The following is a 14775-nucleotide window of genomic DNA, read 5'->3' as shown; positions in this document are numbered from 1 at the left end:
TTAATTCCACACACACTGAAACCCTGAGACTGTTAATTCCACACACTGAACCCTGAGCCTGTTAATTCCACACACACTGAAACCCTGAGCCTGTTAATTCCACACACACTGAAACCCTGAGCCTGTTAATTCCACACACACTGAAACCCTGAGACTGTTAATTCCACACACACTGAAACCCTGAGACTGTTAATTCCACGCACACTGAAACCCTGAGACTGTTAATTCCACACACACTGAAACCCTGAGACTGTTAATTCCACACACTGAGCCCTGAGACTGTTAATTCCACACACTGAACCCTGAGACTGTTAATTCCACACACTGAGCCCTGAGACTGTTAATTCCACACACACTGAACCCTGAGACTGTTAATTCCACACACTGAGCCCTGAGACTGTTAATTCCACGCACACTGAAACCCTGAGACTGTTAATTCCACACACACTGAAACCCTGAGACTGTTAATTCCACACACACTGAACCCTGAGACTGTTAATTCCACACACTGAGCCCTGAGACTGTTAATTCCACACACACTGAAACCCTGAGACTGTTAATTCCACACACTGAGCCCTGAGACTGTTAATTCCACACACTGAAACCCTGAGACTGTTAATTCCACACACACTGAAACCCTGAGACTGTTAATTCCACACACACTGAACCCTGAGACTGTTAATTCCACACACACTGAAACCCTGAGACTGTTAATTCCACAAACACTGAAACCCTGAGACTGTTAATTCCACACACACTGAGCCCTGAGACTGTTAATTCCACACACTGAACCCTGAGACTGTTAATTCCACACACACTGAACCCTGAGACTGTTAATTCCACACACACTGAAACCTGAGAATGTTAATTCCACACACTGAGCCCTGAGACTGTTAATTCCACACACTGAGCCCTGAGACTGTTAATTCCACGCACACTGAACCCTGAGACTGTTAATTCCACACACACTGAAACCCTGAGACTGTTAATTCCACAAACACTGAAACCCTGAGACTGTTAATTCCACACACACTGAGCCCTGAGACTGTTAATTCCACACACACTGAACCCTGAGACTGTTAATTCCACACACATTGAGCCCTGAGACTGTTAATTCCACGCACTGAGCCCTGAGACTGTTAATTCCACACTCTGAACTCTGAGACTGTGTGATGATCGGAATACTTTGCCCCTTTAAGAGGCTTGGCATTGCCCCTTTAAGAGTCTTGGAACCCTGGGGGACTCCGCCTCTGGCTACGCCCCCTGGGAAACAGTATTTAAGATGAGACTCCATTTTGCGAGCACACTTCTCTTGGATGCTGCCATTGTTCAATGCTTATTAAAGCCTTTGATTACTGACCTAACTTTCGCGTCGTAATTGAGAGTGCCTCAATTTAATAAGCATTTCACATCAAGATGGACAGCGGCCTGAAACCAGAGAAACTCAACCTGGATGGCAGGATGCCTGAAGCCTCGGAAATCTTTAAACATTGGCTCCGGTGTTTTGAGGACTATCTGGACTCCTCACCGTCTGATGTCGACAGCGCTCGCAAGCTGCGCTTCCTACATGGCCGGGTGAGCCACCGAAACTCCGCCATGATCGAAACCGCTACGACCTATGAGGCGGCGATCGAAATATTGAAGAAACGCTTCATAAAGACTACCGATGAGGTACATGCCAGGCATTTGCTCTCGACCTGCAGCCAGGGTTCCGGGGAAACGCTGGACGAGTTCGTGGAAAGACTCACTGCGCTCGCAAGGAACTGCGACCACAAAGCAGTGACGGTTGAAGAACACAGGGACTTACACATCCGCGACGTCCTTGTGTCTGGCATCAGGTCATCGTACATCCGGCAGCAGCTCCTAGAAGACGGGGCGAAGGATCTCCAAGGCACGGTAACGCTCGGCTTTTCTCTCGAAACGGCCCACCGTAACCTCCGTACGTACTCCGCGGACCTTACGAATCCCTCTCGATCCCCTCCAGACTCGGCCACGCTACAGGCCTGTGCCACGCGTCGATCCACTCACTCCGGGGGCTCCCCATGCTATTTCTGTGGGCAAGGCCAGCACCCACGCCAGCGTTGTCCGGCCCGATCCGCGACCTGCAACGACTGTGGGAAGAAAGGGCACTTCGCGAAAGTCTGCCTGGCTGGGCCCAAAGGCCACAAACAAAAGTCTCACCGGGCCCAGAATTCAAGCTCCCGGCCTCACAGACCCCGCAACGCGGCTGCGCTGCGGCCAGACACGCCCACGTCTGACGCGTCATCGACCTCGTGCGAGATATGGGAGCGGCCATCTTGGCGGCGGGCATCTTCGAAACCCGACACGTGCGACCGCCGGCGGCGGCCATCTTGTGACTCCGGGCGGCCATTTTGTGAGTCCGACTCAGACGGCCCGCACCTAGGAGCGATCACGCTTGATCAATCACAGCCGAAACACCTGTGAAACTCGATGATGCGGGTGCGAATCAACGGCCAAGACACTCCCTGCCTGCTCGACTCCGGGAGCACGGAGAGCTTTATCCACCCAGACACGGTAAGGCGCTGCTCCCTGCGCACCCATCCCGCCTCCCAAACTATCGCCCTCGCCTCAGGGACCCATTTGGTTCAAATCACGGGGTATTGTGTCACGGACCTCGCAACTCAAGGCGCGAAATACTCCCGTTTTAAACTTTACATTTTTCCTCAACTCTGCGCCCCCCTGCTGCTCTGCCTCGACTTTCAGTGCAGCCACCGGAGCCTGACACTGCAGTTCGGCGGACCCCTGCCCCCACTCACAGTCTGCAGCCTGGCGACACGCAAAGTTGCGCCACCCCGCCTCTTCGCGAACCTCACTCCCGACTGTAAGCCCATCGCCACCAAGAGTCGCCGGTACAGTACCCAAAACTTGACTTTCATCAAGTCGGAGGTTCAGCGACTACTAAAAGAGGGGGTCATAGAGGCCAGCAACAGCCCTTGGAGGGCCCAAGTATTAGTAGCCCGCTCCGGGGAAAAGCAACGCATGATTGTGCATTATAGCCAGACAATAAACCGCTTCACACAACTCGATGCGTACCCACTTCCCCGCATAGCTGAAATGGTGACCCAAATTGCCCACTATCGGGTATTCTCCACGGTTGACCTCAAATCGGCCTACCACCAACTCCCTATTCGCTCAGAGGACCGCCATTACACGGCTTTTGAAGCAGCCGGTCAGCTGTTTCACTTCCTCAGGGTACCCTTTGGTGTTACAAACGGAGTCTCCGTTTTCCAGAGGGCGATGGATCAAATGGTGGACCAGTACGGCTTACGGGCGACCTTCCCGTACTTGGACAATGTCACCATCTGCGGCCATGACCAGCAGGACCACGATGCAAACCTGAGGAAGTTCCTCCAGCCTGCCCGGGCCCTCAACCTCACGTACAACAAAGAGAAATGCGTGTTCCACACAACCCGGCTCTCCATCCTCGGCTACGTCGTGGAGAACGGGGTCCTAGGCCCGGACCCCGACCACATGCGTCCCCTTAAGGAACTCCCCCTCCCCCGTAGCCTCAAGGCACTCAAACGGTGCCTGGGTCTTTTCTCCTATTACGCCCAGTGGGTCCCCAAATATGCGGACAAAGCCCGGCCACTCATTAAGACCACGGTTTTTCCCCTGACGGATGAGGCCCAGTCGGCTTTCAACCGTATCAAGGCCTGCATCATCAAGGCCGCCATGCACGCGTTGGACGAAGCCATCCCCTTTCAAATAGAAAGCGATGCATCAGACGTCGTCCTGGCTGCTACCCACAACCAAGCGGGCAGACCAGTAGCGTTCTTCTCCCGAACCCTCAACGCCTCGGAAATTCGACACTCTGCAGTCGAGAAGGAGGCACAAGCCATAGTGGAGGCCGTGCGACACTGGAGGCACTACCTAGCCGGTAGGAGGTTCACCCTCATCACCGACCAACGGTCGGTTGCCTTTATGTTCGATAACGCACAACGGGGCAAAATAAAGAACAACAAGATTCTGAGGTGGAGAATAGAGCTCTCCACCTATACGTACGATATTAAATATCGCCCGGGGAAGCTCAACGAGTCCCCAGATGCCCTGTCTCGCGGGACGTGCGCCAACGCGCAATTGGACCACCTGAGAGCCATCCACAATGACCTCTGCCACCCGGGGGTCACCCGGCTTGCCCACTTCATCAAGTCCCGCAACCTGCCCTACTCCACAGGGGAGGTCAAGACCATGACAAAGGCATGCCAGATCTGTGCGGAATGCAAGCCGCAGTTCTATTGACCAGACAAGGCCCGCCTGATAAAAGCCTCTGGGCCCTTTGAGCCCTTCGGTCTCTTGGATGCTGCCATTGTTCAATGCATATTAAAGCCTTTGATTACTGACCTAACTTTCGCGTCGTAATTCAGAGTGCCTCAGACTGTTAATTCCACACACACTGAGCCCTGAGACTGTTAATTCCACACACACTGAAACCCTGAGACTGTTAATTCCACGCACACTGAAACCCTGAGACTGTTAATTCCACGCACACTGAAACCCTGAGACTGTTAATTCCACACACACTGAAACCCTGAGGCTGTTAATTCCACGCACACTGAAACCCTGAGGCTGTTAATTCCACACACACTGAACCCTGAGACTGTTAATTCCACACACACTGAAACCTGAGACTGTTAATTCCACAAACACTGAAACCCTGAGACTGTTAATTCCACACACACTGAGCCCTGAGACTGTTAATTCCACGCACACTGAAACCCTGAGGCTGTTAATTCCACACACACTGAAACCCTGAGGCTGTTAATTCCACACACACTGAACCCTGAGACTGTTAATTCCACACACACTGAGCCCTGAGACTGTCAATTCCACACTCTGAACCCTGAGACTGTTAATTCCACACACTGAACCCTGAGACTGTTAATTCCAAACACACTGAAACCCTGAGACTGTTAATTCCACACACACTGAAACCCTGAGACTGTTAATTCCACACCCACTGAACCCTGAGACTGTTAATTCCACACACACTGAACCCTGAGACTGTTAATTCCACACACACTGAAACCCTGAGACTGTTAATTCCACACACACTGAAACCCTGAGACTGTTAATTCCACACACTGAACCCTGAGACTGTCAATTCCACACACACTGAACCCTGAGCCTGTTAATTCCACACACACTGAACCCTGAGACTGTTAATTCCACACACACTGAAACCTGAGACTGTTAATTCCACACACACTGAACCCTGAGACTGTCAATTCCACACACACTGAACCCTGAGACTGTTAATTCCACACACACTGAACCCTGAGACTGTTAATTCCACACATACTGAGCCCTGAGACTGTTAATTCCACACACACTGAAACCTGAGAATGTTAATTCCACGCACACTGAAAGTGAGAGACTGTCAATTCCACACACACTGAGCCCTGAGACTGTCAATTCCACACTCTGAACCCTGAGACTGTTAATTCCACACACACTGAAACCCTGAGACTGTTAATTCCACACACACTGAACCCTGAGACTGTTAATTCCACACACACTGAACCCTGAGACTGTTAATTCCACACACACTGAACCCTGAGACTGTCAATTCCACACACACTGAACCCTGAGACTGTTAATTCCACACACACTGAAACCTGAGAATGTTAATTCCATGCACACTGAAAGTGAGAGACTGTTAATTCCACACACACTGAACCCTGAGACTGTCAATTCCACACACACTGAACCCTGAGCCTGTTAATTCCACACACACTGAACCCTGAGACTGTCAATTCCACACACACTGAAGCCCTGAGACTGTTAATTCCACACACACTGAACCCTGAGACTGTTAATTCCACACACACTGAACCCTGAGACTGTTAATTCCACACACACTGAACCCTGAGACTGTTAATTCCACACACACTGAACCCTGAGACTGTTAATTCCACACACACTGAACCCTGAGACTGTTAATTCCACACACACTGAACCCTGAGACTGTTAATTCCACACACTCTGAAACCTGAGACTGTTAATTCCACACACACTGAAACCTGAGAATGTTAATTCCACACACACTGAAAGTGAGAGACTGTTAATTCCACACACACTGAACCCTGAGACTGTTAATTCCACACACACTGAGCCCTGAGACTGTTAATTCCACACACTGAACCCTGAGACTGTTAATTCCACACACACTGAGCCCTGAGACTGTTAATTCCACACACACTGAACCCTGAGACTGTTAATTCCACACACACTGAGCCCTGAGACTGTTAATTCCACACACTGAACCCTGAGACTGTTAATTCCACACACACTGAAACCCTGAGACTGTTAATTCCACACACACTGAGCCCTGAGACTGTTAATTCCACACACACTGAAACCCTGAGACTGTTAATTCCACACACTGAAACCCTGAGACTGTTAATTCCACACACACTGAGCCCTGAGACTGTTAATTCCACACACACTGAACCCTGAGACTGTTAATTCCACACACACTGAACCCTGAGACTGTTAATTCCACACACACTGAAACCCTGAGACTGTTAATTCCACACACACTGAACCCTGAGACTGTTAATTCCACACACACTGAACCCTGAGACTGTTAATTCCAAACACACTGAAACCCTGAGACTGTTAATTCCACACACACTGAAACCCTGAGACTGTTAATTCCACGCACACTGAACCCTGAGACTGTTAATTCCACACACACTGATACCCTGAGTCTGTTAATTCCACACACACTGAGCCCTGAGACTGTTAATTCCACACACACTGAACCCTGAGACTGTTAATTCCACACACACTGATACCCTGAGTCTGTTAATTCCACACACACTGAAACCCTGAGACTGTTAATTCCACACACACTGAAGCCCTGAGACTGTTAATTCCACACATACTGAGCCCTGAGACTGTTAATTCCACACACACTGAACCCTGAGACTGTTAATTCCACACACACTGAAACCCTGAGACTGTTAATTCCACACACACTGAACCCTGAGACTGTTAATTCCACACACACTGAAACCCTGAGACTGTTAATTCCACACACACTGAAGCCCTGAGACTGTTAATTCCACACATACTGAGCCCTGAGACTGTTAATTCCACACACACTGAACCCTGAGACTGTTAATTCCACACACACTGAAACCCTGAGACTGTTAATTCCACACACACTGAACCCTGAGACTGTTAATTCCACACACACTGAAACCTGAGACTGTTAATTCCACGCACACTGAAACCTGAGGCTGTTAATTCCACGCACACTGAAACCAGAACCTGTTAATTCCACGCACACTGAAACCAGAACCTGTTAATTCCACACACTATAACCCTTCCACAATTGCTGGCTGTGTCTTCAACTTTCACAGCCCTAAAGCTCTGATTTCCTCTAAAAACCCCTCTGCCTATCTAACTCTTCTTTCTTTAAGGGGCTCCTTATAACTTACTGATGTACCATCAATTGAACACGAGACGAGTTGCTGAACAAAAGTATGGTTTTAATATACTAGATGTTAAGCCCTGCGGTCGATTACAGTAGAAGGACGACCGCTGGGAGTACTGGGTATTTATACCCCGCCCTGGAGGAGGCGTTAACTCAGCCTCTCATCCAATCGGGGAGCCGTCACATGACTGGTCTCAACTAACCGGTCGAGAGGCACATGACCGACCAGGGCCAATGGTAAGCCGGTGTTCTGCACCAATGGCAGGCAGCTTTGCTAATCATGCCACCACATTTACCTTCTCCTTTGGACTTGCCTTTGCTTATGCATTCTACAGTCATCACATTCCTGCGTCTGTTCTGGTACACAGAGGGAGAATTCACCAAAAAATATGTCTTTCGGGACTTGTGGGAGGAAACTGGGGCACCCGGAGCAAACCCATGCAGACACAGGAAGAAGGTGCAGTGTCCGTACAGACAGTGACCCAATCTGGGAATCAAACCAGGGACCCTGGCACTATGAAGCAACATTGTTACCCTGCTGCCCAGTTAAAACGTGTTATGCCTGATACATGGGAAGCCTTTGTCACGTTACTCTTCATGGCCTGGCTGTACAGTAACCCCCTATTACCCTCACTCCCACCAGTTCACGGGCACAGTGGACCGAGATCAGGAGCTCCTTGGGAAGCAGGCACACATGTGCATGATCCGGTGTTCACCCATGAGTTGAACATTCAGGACTGCCTGATGCCCCGGTGCACGCAAGATGACATATGTGCCATCAGTTATCCCCTGGACTTCGGGCATTGCGATGATGGTGGAGAATCTTTCTGCTCGGGCAATCTTATGGGCTTTGTCCATCACGGAGTTGATATAGTCAGCTACCCAGACATACAGGGGGTGGGATTCTCCAGTTGCCGACGCCGAAATTCCGTTCGTCGAGCAGCCGGAGAATCCTTGTTTGCACCAATATCTGGGAGGGGCGCCACATTTGCGACGCTCCGCCCTACGCCGCACGCCGTATAGACGGCCTCAGGACATCACCTGAGCCCCTCCTCCGATACTCCGCCCCCGATGGGCCAACTTCCAGATGGCGTAGGATGAATGTGCTCACACCATTCGGGAACCTCGCGTGACGGCTGCGGACCAAGTCCAGCGCCACCACAGTCGGGGGAGGCATTCCTCGGGCAAAGGCAGTAGGGTTGTGGTCCGGAGGTGGCAAGGGGTGTTACAGAGGGATAATTTTTGGCAGGATGGTTCTGCACACGGCTGGCGTCATGTTGCACGGCATGGTCGCCGCAGGCCGCCACCGGCCGACGCCAGGGGCTTTATGCTGCCTGGCTGCTAGCCCCTCCACCGGACAGAGAAGAGATGCCGGGGTGGCGTTGTTTTTTACTGGTGTAAAATGCCACTGTTCTCACGCCAGCGTCAGCACTTAGTCAGCAAATCGGAGAATCCAACCCAGGGTATCCGTGACCTCAAGGATGCAATTGGGGCTGTAGCTTGTGAAATGCTACACAAGCCCCTGCTTGAACCCTGGAACGAAACGGTTGCATAACTGTTCAGGATTGTGGTGACCTTCAGGGTCACCAGGAATGGGTGTCTTCCTTCTCCATGACATCTGAAGCCCACGAGGACATGGCACAGATGCCACACTCCCTCTTTGTTGAGATGGCGTCATCTGCGGCACATGCTGTCCATCGGTTTCTCAAAGAAATGGAGGATAAGCCTGAGAATGTGTTATCATGTCCAGAACTTTGCAATAGAAATGATCTGTCCTTCAATGGGTCACTCATTCCACGTATCAGTGCCATTCTCTGTCCAGGAGCAACAACTGTGCCTGCCCTGCCCCACGGGTCAATCTTACCGGAACCAAATCTTGCCATCCACTGCCGCTCAAGCTGTAGATGAACATCCTTGACTTCCAGCGTGTTTACGCACGGTGACGGGCCAGTTACATGCAGACTCGCAACACCAGGAACAAAAGCATCAGCAATCTGTGAAAGCATTTCTTCAACGGAATCATCAGGTGGCCCATTGGATCAGTGTCACACACCTGTTCCCAAAGCAACTTCTTGCTTCAAACTGGACTGCTTTCTGGACTCGTATGCCCCTCCCTGAGCCCAGTGTTCCAGGTATTTTAGAAAAATTACCCTTCTTTCCGGCTGCAGAAAATGAAGGAAACGCCAACAGCAGCCTCCAGGCATTTGCAGCCACCAGCAGGAGCAAGCAGCAAACGCAACCTGCAAATATTTTAGTTTAGTGACAGTATCAAAAAGCAAAGGACAGTACAATGAGGACACCAATCCCTTGGCACCCAGAACACACTCACTTCCCCCCTCCCCAACCTACATCAGCGGAAACGCACAACAGCCCAGGCCACCAAAAAAGGTTATTGCAACAAGGAGCAAGGCGGAGGAGAGAGAGAAAGACATCCCATGCCTCCCAATACTGGCTGGAGAAGGGGGGGGGGGGGGGTGCATCTGCCAGGTTGGGAGTGTGGAGTAGGGGAACTGCGAATAGGGGATGGGCCGTGCGGTCTGGGTGACCCCCCCCCCCCCCCCCCCCCCCCCCCCCCCCCCCCCCCCCCCCCCCCGGGAGGGGTGCCCAGGCACAGACTGTCATTGCCACAGCCTGCAAGGCAGCCATCTTGCTGCACACCCCACTAACCGCCCACGGTGGCCTGTAGCCCGTGGTTGTGCAGAGTGACACCAGCCTCATGGGTGACCCCACCACCCCTGCACTCCACCACCCCCTCCCAGAACTGGGAGCCACCCACCAGCGGAGCACACCGATGTGGGCAGCCCACAGTAGCCTCTGCACGAGGATGCCAGATGGGGGCCACAGAGCATACCTCTGGCATGTGTAGGGCCACCTACTAGTATGCCTGCCGGCAGGGACAGGTGCCAGGGCCAGAGGCCCGCATGGTGCCGGCATTGACAAGGCCAGCAGAGCAGTGCGGAGGGCAGAGTGCAATGTGGAAGAACAGGGGGTGAGTATGGGGATGGGAAAGTGGGAGACATGAGACATGAGGGGGCAGAGGCTGCAGTGCAGCGGGATTCACTGCCATCGCCGGGATTCCCCGGGTCTAGGGGGTAATCGATGGGATTCATGTCCCCCTATAAGTGCCTACAGATGACAGGCTGGTCTTCACAAACCAAAAGTGGTTCCACGGAATGAATATGCAGCTGGTGCATGACCGTGAGCTGTACATCAGGGACGTCTGCACTCGATACCTAGGCAACGTGCACAATACCTTCATTCTGGCAGACTCGACGGTTCCAGACAACTTCAAGGTGCACCCTTGGGTGAGGAGTTGGCTGCTGGGTGACAGAGGTTATCCACAACCATTGTGGCTGATGATGTCTATCCGGTGTCCTAGACCGACGCGGTGACTCACTATAATGACGCCCATGAAACGACCTGGGGCATAATCGAGCAGTATAGTACTGGGTGGGTCTCCAAATTGTAGTGGCCTTCTGCGTTCTCCACAACATTGGCTGCAGAGGGGCAATTTGCTGGAAGAAGAGGATAAACAGCAGGCCTCGTCCAATGAGGAGGATGCGGAGAATGGCCTGGATGGGCAGGGCATGGGGCCCAAAAAGGCAAGGCAGGCTGCACCAGGACCGGCGCGCATGGCACGTTCTAATTGCCTCCAGGTTCACCTGCTAGGGGGTCTGGTCAATGACATGAACATCCCATCCCACCCCCACACTCAACCCCCCTCCCCCCTGGCCAATCACCCCTCCCAAGACCACCCTCCCTGCACTGCCGCCACCCACTCCCACAACCCTCTCCGTGATTCCTACATACTTCGCTATGGGCTGAAGTCCCTGGGTTAGCAGTAAAAGCACGTCTGGTCCATGGGATGGATGATGACAGCCTGCTCTGCGATGAGCTCTGGTGCTCCGCATCGTTTGACAACGTCTGACCCCTGCCCATGGTAGCACTCTCCACCATCCGCCAAGGTGATCCCTACTTGTGAGTTGGCCATTCCATCACACAGCCCCACTGAACCACTGGGGTGTTGCTGGTAGGTTCAGGGTGTGTGGTGGGTTGGGGGGGGGGGGGGGGGGGGTTGGCGTTGAGAGGGGGTGTGGGGTGAGGGAGGGATGGGGTACAGGGGCAATGTGCGGTGTCAGACTTTGGGTCCCTGACACATGCCCACCTCCATCCAAACCCCCACCCCGCATCCCCACATCCCCCACACCCTTATGAAATGGCACACTGAGGCAGGTTGGAGCATTTGTGTACAGGTGTTTATTTTGAACATAATAGATGAACATCTCTATAACAGTTTGTGCGCTAGCACCTAACGCTATCCTGTATGCTGCACCCGTGACAACTTAACTAGTGTCTACATTTCAGAAACACAATCCCCCCCCATGACTTAATCTATGATAATTAATTTGAATCCAAGTGACAATTATAACAACCTAAAGAATGGCATCTGGAAAATATTAATAGCTGCTTGGATCTGAGCTGAATACCAATACCGTGTGAGCTATGCACCCATTTCTGTTTACCATTTGTGTGTTTCATTTCTGAGGATCAATCTGGCAGCACCCTGCAATATATTGGGCTTTTACCTCAGGATTGGACTTGTTTCTTGCCTTCTGCAATTTTGCTTTCCAAAGAAGCCGAGTGCAAAAGAACTTAGAAGAGGGAGGCATCAAGGACACCAGGGCAAACGCTCAGAGGATACAGAAGAGAACCATTACCAGCAAGAAGAGACATCCTTGCCATTTTTAAATTGGACTTTAAACTGACTTCCACCACTTGGCATTCAGCATTAACCATTCCATCTTTATCATCTCTCCACAAAGATATCATCATGTGCAGATCCTTCACTGTGCAAATAGCTCACTATCATTCATTCCATCTATCCCCAACCAACTTCCATCAAAGTTATTGGGACATTTGCAGTTTCTAGACTGGCAATGATTACCTCATGCCTGAACATGCTTCTGGACAGTCGTTAAAGCATAAATGTCTGCAGGTGGAGTCCCCTTCTTTCAACAAGCATTATGGAAGCAAAATCACTTGTGGAATGTCCACCTTCCAAATCTACTCGCTCCACAGATTCGGTGGTCGGGTTTCTGCATTCCAGAGTTGAAAGGCTTCCTCCAGCCAGGGATTGGGATTGGTCTCTGCTGGTGCTTTGACCGGTGCCCAGGTGCGAGTCTCACTCCTTAACCATGCAAATTTATTCATGGTGGAGAACTCGCTGGATTCCATCGGAATTCCAGTATTGGTCGAACACAAAGTCCACCAGCAGGTCCTCTTCTCTACCCCCCCCCCCCTCCCCCCTACCCACCACAATGTAAATCCTTCCCCATCACTCCCCCCTCGCTCCAGCTGACAAGGAAGGATATCTTTCAGCTGTCCAGGCAGTCTAGTCAAGAATTAATACAGGACCACTTTCCCTTTCCCAACATAATTTCCCTCAGACAAAAACCTTTAAAACAACAACTGCTACAAATGTCAGAGGCTTCCTTGAAATCACAAAATACATGAAAAGGCTTCATATTTCCTGACACCCTTTGAAATGCAAAATGTCCATTCAATGTCACCAAGCAACACCTTTCGCTATCCTGTAATTGACAGTTTAATGCTTCAGGCACGGCTGCTTGGTGGATTGTTTATTTATCTTTCCTCTCATGCATGAATGCATCTCAATACCCTGTTATGATGCTAACCACAATGTTTATAAACACTCTTGCTATGATTGACAGCTCCACACCACATCAAAGGAGCTGGTGTCGCTTCCTCTTTTCTCACACCAGAAAGCCCAGGGCTCAAAAGGGAAGACCGGACACGGGACCCCAACCCTGGGTGGACAGGGCTTCTGGAGGGGCCTTCCTGTGGTCAACCCTTCACTTACAACCCAAGCCCAACCCAACCCCCAGAACCCTTTGGCCCTCCCATGTGCAGCCAGTAGGCCCTTGGCACTACCACCTTTGCAGTGCCACCCTGCCACTTTCAGGTTGGCAATGATAGGGCCAGTGCCAGGGTTCATGTGGCAGTGCCAAGGCACTGCCCCATCATGTCCCACCCCACCCAGGGATTATACCTAACTGTGCGTCCCAGCGTGGTCATCACAACTGGTTTTTACTGGGTGGGTGGAAACATAGGATGGGGTATGCCCATCAGACTCGCACCCATCATCGCACTTGGTGTCTCGCTGGCACAAATCTCGTTTTTGGTCTGCTGAGATTTAGCGATTTTTATGCAATTTGCGCCCACGGCTAGCACTGCCACTAAATTTGGGCCTCTATCTCTTTTTCCACAGGAGCTTCCATCCTCCATTCACCTTCAAAAACTATGTGAGATAGAAAGCCATCCAGGCCTGCAACAAGTTCACCTTGAAGGAATAATTTAAACATACGGGACCGGAAATCTCCAGCTGCTTGCTGGTAGCGGGATTCTCTGGTTCTGCTGGCAGTGCAACATCTGGTGTCCCGGCAGCATGGGGTGGCTTCAGTGGGAAATCTACTGCCTCCTGATGCCGGGAAACAGGTGGCTGGGAGGTCGGAAAATCCCACCCATTATTTTTTTTCTTGATAATACATTAATAACCTAAGTGCATGCATTATCTGTAAAACTCATCTCTTGTGTGTATGTGACTGTGTTTGAAGGAGAGGGTGTTTCATTGTGTTTACATTGTGAGTGTTGTGTGAATAAACCTTAGTTAGGGAACACTTTGTTATCCCTCCAACTCCTCCTCCTGCCATTACAGTAAGCCATGTGCAAAATCTTGGCTTTCATGTTTAGAATGACAAATGAGGAATGGTGATTTTTATGAGGTACAGTTGATCAGCTGCGCCTGAGAATACACACTGCAAAGTCGCACACCAGTTACTTTAAGCACCTGGACATCTTTACTGTTTCAAATCCAAGAATGACCAAAATATTTCAAAGTTCACACTTGTACTGATCAGCTCAAATATCATTTTCATAAATCTGCAGTCGATCTAACTGGACAACCAAAGGCCCTGACAATTAATGAATGGTGTTTCCAAAATTACTTTGAAAAGGGGAAAGAAAGCAATTAACCTCTCAGAATGTGTCAGGTTACAGCAACAATAATTAAAAGCATAGGCCTGGAAATAAACATATCATTATTTTAGCAGCAGAATAATGGTGTGCTACATGGCATTGTGATTCTGTCTTTATAAAATCCAGGGTGCTCTCCAATTTATTGTGAGCAACACCACAAAGATTGGTTCTAATTTTATATTTTTAATGTATAATTATATTAATCACATTTTAATTTCACTGTCTTCATGGTGGTATAATGAGCTGTGACAAACATG

General features: G+C 50.6%; 1 protein-coding gene across 1 annotated transcript in view; it reads left to right on the top strand.

Moving 5' to 3' along the window:
• Positions 1 to 14775, top strand: part of LOC119965205 (glutamate receptor ionotropic, delta-2-like) — a 591162-nt gene that overhangs the window by 384282 nt on the left and 192105 nt on the right. The window lies entirely within an intron of this gene.

Source organism: Scyliorhinus canicula, chromosome 4, assembly GCF_902713615.1.
Source record: "Scyliorhinus canicula chromosome 4, sScyCan1.1, whole genome shotgun sequence".
Classification (NCBI taxonomy): Eukaryota; Metazoa; Chordata; class Chondrichthyes; order Carcharhiniformes; family Scyliorhinidae; genus Scyliorhinus; species Scyliorhinus canicula.
The sequence above is the reverse complement of the archived record's forward strand: the minus strand, read 5'-3'. Positions and strand labels throughout refer to the sequence as shown.